General features: G+C 34.6%; 1 pseudogene; it reads right to left on the bottom strand.

Moving 5' to 3' along the window:
- Nucleotides 1-1,798: 1,798 nt before the first annotated feature.
- LOC125594501 lies at nt 1,799-4,149 on the bottom strand (annotated as a pseudogene).
- Nucleotides 4,150-5,315: the final 1,166 nt, after the last annotated feature.

The raw sequence follows: 5,315 nt of genomic DNA on the forward strand, positions 1-5,315 counted from the left end.
CCAAATATCTTTTTTAAATAATATCTGAGTTTTTTTTTTTTTTTTTGGGTGGGGCCTAACTTAGCGTTGTATTTACGGGCATAACAAAAACGCGGTTGGTTCGATTCAGCTGGCCTCGATTGGTCGGTCCTTTCACGTCTCGGTTAATGGCTTGTTTAGTCATATAACTCACATAAGTCGTATGATCGGGCGACTTGAGTTTTTTTTAGTGGCTTTGGATGACGTATCATCTGACGTCACTAGTTGCGTCAATTTCCTTTGCTTTCAAGATTCCCGGTTTAGACGTGCTCTCACCGGGCTAGTCCGTCCCGGCACTTGCCACTTGCTAAATCCACGTATTATTTTTATAAAAATAATTATACATGTGACATACACAGGGCCGGATTTAGGTAGGAGCCAACGGTGCGACCGTCCCAGATCCAATTCATTGTCTCTTATTTCTTAATAGATAAAGGTTCGATTTTTTAAAAAATACATGTATTTTTAAATTAAAAATAAGGAAAAGGGTCCATATTTTTTTTATATGAAAGTATTTTTTTTATTTCGATAGATTTATTTTTAACAATACTTCTGCTATTTTGAAAAAAACATATATCTATCCGATTTTTTTAAAAAATAATAGTTTAGAAATTAAAATTTTTTTGCCCCAGGACTCATCACACAATTGAGCCGCCCTGGACATACAGTGGCAGAATTAGCCAAATCTTTTACAAGGGTCAATTTTATAGTTAACATATACTTCATCTGTTTCAAAATACATGAAATTTTAAGATTGTGCACAACTATTAAAAATTTTATTTATGTTATTTTAAAATATCATTAAATATAAATTAAAAGTTATTCAACCATTCACAAAACAGACTACAAAATATCATTGGTTACACTGTTTTTGATAAAGTGAAAAATGCATTGATATATAAAAACATCATCTATTATGAAACATCAAAAACTCTCTTAAACATTATCTCTTTAGAAAGAATATTTCATCACAAATCAAGAAGGCTACTTTACTATAATTTCTCAGTTTTCTTCGTAAAAACACAAGCAAAATTTGTTTTCTTTGATTTCACATGGTCATATGACCCACCTTCCACTGAGCTACCTCCGATACTGGTGACATATTCATTAGCAAAACTGATATAATATCCACATCAGCAAAATTATGTGATATGACAGATGATGTAGTAGATGATGTATCGACTAATGTATGTTTTTGCCAAAAAAATAATAACATGTTATTCAAAAATTTAAAATACAAGTATATTTTTGCACGGTCATATAAACCAAGTATGAAATGAACATATCGAGATACGTTGGATATGGAATGATGTTTTCCCATGTACACCCCATAGATGATAAAATTATTTACTATTAACGAAAACTAATTTTTTTTTTGAACGATAACGAAAACTAATTTACCAAGAACATACTAACGATTGTGCCAGAGAGAGCTTGAAGATATTACTTCTTTTAAGTACACCATTCCAAATAAATTGTATATATTTCAAGGTATGAAGATATAAAGATACAAATGAGGATGTAAATTAATAAAAGATACAAATGACAAGAAGAATAAAACGAGCATGGATTTTTCTACCTCTCATGATACAACCTGCTCATGAGTTATGAGCCATCTGATCATAGAGTTTCTTTGCAAGTCAGCCGGTAGAATCAAGCAAAGGACTGACTTTGCTGAAATAGATTTAGCTGTTTTGGTGGAGCTGTCTTGATAAACCTTGTGTCTTCTGACGAAGCTGCAACCGTGTGACTTATACTTTTGTTTTTATTTTATCAACTGCGTATACTTTGTTTCATACCTCTCTTTTTGGCTAACTAAACCGTGTGACACACTGCATTTGATAAAGGAGGGGCTTCTATATCTATTCGAGTATCTTCCGGGTCCAAAACCTTGAGACCTCTCGTACTATTTTCCAAACTTCCATTTATGAGCTGTTTCAACCATTTCTTCTGCTTTGGTTGATCCGCACTTATTGCAATAGCGAAGTCATTGGGGAAGAGATCACGTTTGACAAAAGCGTGCACCACTGTCATTACCAGAACACCTATCACCGTCAGAGTTGCTGCTCCTGACAGCAAAACCGCCAGTATCTGAGTTGCTAATCCGGTGACTTCCCCTGAGTATTTTATCGTCACTGTGGCCACCGCCGTCATTGGAAACGTGTAAGCCCACCAAGCTAAGGAGAATCTGACATTTAACAAAAATATGTAAGATAACATATACTCCTTTGGTTTCATAATTATGAAGTTTTATAAAGTTCATGGTGTATTTCTATGTTAATTTTAACTTTATTGAAAAACAGTTCAGTCAATTATTTTTAATAATTTCATTTTATGATTGGTTGAATTATTTTAGTTTTATATATATACTTGATAATACTTTTTTAGATAAATTTTTTTTTTTGAACACCAGATCAATTTCTTATTATTTGTGTGTTTTAAGCCTAACATCATATAAATTAACTGGAGTAATTTATTTGGTATGGAGACTCTGATAATCAGTTAGAGAAATAGCTTACTTGAATCCACGGAAAAAGTTAATCCGAACAACCTGAAACAAGAAACAAAACACATGAATATGCACATTTCTTGTATCGCAAGGTACTATGTAAATAAATAAATAAAAAATTACCAGAGAGAAGTACAAGAACAAGGAGATGAAGTAAGCAATGCGCGAGCCAATATCGAAAGAGGCAGATATCGTGGTCCAAGCCATGGACGCTACAGCCGGTGCAGCCACAAAGAGGAAGAAGACAGGGTGAAGCTCTTTAGGTAAGGTTTCGTTTGTGGGAAGTCTCTGATAGAGTGTCACAAACAAGACCAAATAATAAGCCAACCCAACTGAAAAGAAGAACATCGGTCCTTCTTTCAACCCCAGTGATGCTCCGAGAAGTGCTCCGGCGAAGTTACCGACGATGGAAAGGTGATTTGTAGGGTTAGCAACTTTGGAGAGGCGTCGTTGTCCACCAGACATCCACTGTCCGTAAATCTTCATCTCAAGAAGCAAGATCGGAGCCATAAAGAAGTACCAAAGAATAGAGGGGAGACTCGAGGTGATGGAGTGTGGGATACCAAGTGCCAAGAAGAGGACTGATATGAGAGGTGCGAAGAAGAAGTTGACTCGGATGGGATGCTTGAACTCGCGGCGCACCGCCTCGAAGAAGAAGATGGTTTTGAAGAGGTAAGTGATGGAGAAGGAGAGGAGGAGGACGAGAGAGATCCACCAAAGGACGTGGTTGACTACTTGCGTGAGATGTAAGAACTTCTCCGCCTTTGTGGCTGCTAAGGTCTTCCACATGATGGCTTGACTGCTTACTCCAAGACACATCCCGAACGATGTTACTGGAAACCTAAGAAGAAATGGCCATGTTTTGTCCTCAGGCAACACTATCTTCTCCATCTCCTGTTCTTCCACCAATATAAAACACCATTAAAAATAAATAAATAATAAAACACCAAAAAGCGAAGAAACAAAAACAAAAATACCAAGGAAAAATTAGTGTATTGGATAAACTTTTGGATCATCTAGTAGAAGCATAACGGTTATATATATATTTGATTTTCGTTGAAAGAAATTTTAGAGTTAATTTAATATGGTTTGGACATGGTTTTAAGAAAATGTAGTAGTCTTCAGGTTCATAATCTCTTAGTTATTATAAAAATGTAACGAAAAATCAAGAATAAACACAAAAAAAAAACGAAAAATACCTTAAGAGTTTCAAGTTCAGGGCCTTGAAGAGCCTAAGAATCTCTCAGCGGTTAGAGATTCATTGATCTCTTTATCCTGCAACGAAGTGTCAATGGGTTTTCCACGTAGATTTGATATTTGACGTTCGAGCTTCCCTGACATGGTCCTGAATAGGTCATACCTCTTGTCATTGGAACCTCGGGGCATAGACTTGGAGTGAAACGTTATCTTCCTCGCTCCTATTCGTTTCTCTAATCTTGAAACTCTCCAGAACTTGACTGACGTTGGTTTTCCACGAGATCTAGGTTCGCCGGAGAAGCTGAAGAACTAACTGATCTTGGATTATTCATAGTTTTCTCTGATTTAGTAAGATTTGGAACTATACTCATAAATATCCCATATACATATAAACCAAATCAAAAACGTCACATTCAAAGATACTGACTACTTGTATTTTACAGAAAATGAAAGAGAAAGTGATGGAAAAAGAAGATGTAGATCTTGATCATTATAAAGAAGAGAGGAGTGATTAGGTGTGGGCAGTGAACAGTGGCTGCCAAATATGTGAAGTCAAATAAGTCCCACCGAAAGACCACCAGACTGTACTCTATGTCTGATATGATAGGGCTGTCTAGACAAAGTTTTAGAGCTGTCTAAAGAAAAAATAAAGTTCTATGTTTTCTACTTTTGTTTCTATTCAACCAGTTTGTGTTTTTTGACCAGTAGCGTACTGTCTTACATTCACTTTTAGTTGTTTTATTTGTTCTTTATAACAACCAGATCTCCCCTAGCGGTGATCTTTGGTCTGAAAAGAACCCACTAATGCAATAATATGTATATCAGAATATAGACATTGTATGAAACCGTACAAGAACAATCGAATAAAATATGTAAATAACTATAGGTTATTAAATTGAAACGAAATAAGTAGAGAATGTTCCTTGGACTGAAAGGTCAAACTCAGTCAAAAGGAGAATGCTGCTTTGCCTTTCAAGTCTCGTTTGGCGCGTTTGTGAAATTTCATAATATTCGTACATTCCGTCAAAGAAATAAGCATTTAAAATGATCCATACTTTTTTTTTTTTTTTTTAACCATGATGCGATTCCAAGGCTTTCTAAGTCTAAAGACTAATCACCAAAAAACCTACAGAAATTCGGAAGCTAGCTGGAACCCCTTTACCACTAGACCAATACCACTTGGTTAAAATGATACATACTTTCTTCACCAATTAACTCTATAAATAATTTATCAATACATGTAAATTTGTTGAAATGTTACTTCGCCAATTATTTTCTTAATTTTTTTTTAACTAATTGGTATTCGTACTAAAAGCTTAGGAAACATAAAGAAAAATCTGAAAATAACACATTCTTAACCCAAAAATTTGATCTACTTTAAAATATGTAACTATCTGTTCTAAAAAAAATTAAAAACAATTAGTGCATTAACAATTATAATTATTTTTATTAAACTCTAGTCTCTTTATTTTTCCTCAAAATGGATCACCATTCAAATTGTAAGCATTGGGTAAAATCATTGTTTTTAGTTTCATGATATTTAATTAGAAACGTTCCAAATGGGTTGATTTTTCCCGGCAAAGGGTTAAAA

The sequence above is a fragment of the Brassica napus genome (genome assembly GCF_020379485.1).
Source record: "Brassica napus cultivar Da-Ae chromosome A8 unlocalized genomic scaffold, Da-Ae chrA08_Random_4, whole genome shotgun sequence".
Taxonomy (NCBI): domain Eukaryota; kingdom Viridiplantae; phylum Streptophyta; class Magnoliopsida; order Brassicales; family Brassicaceae; genus Brassica; species Brassica napus.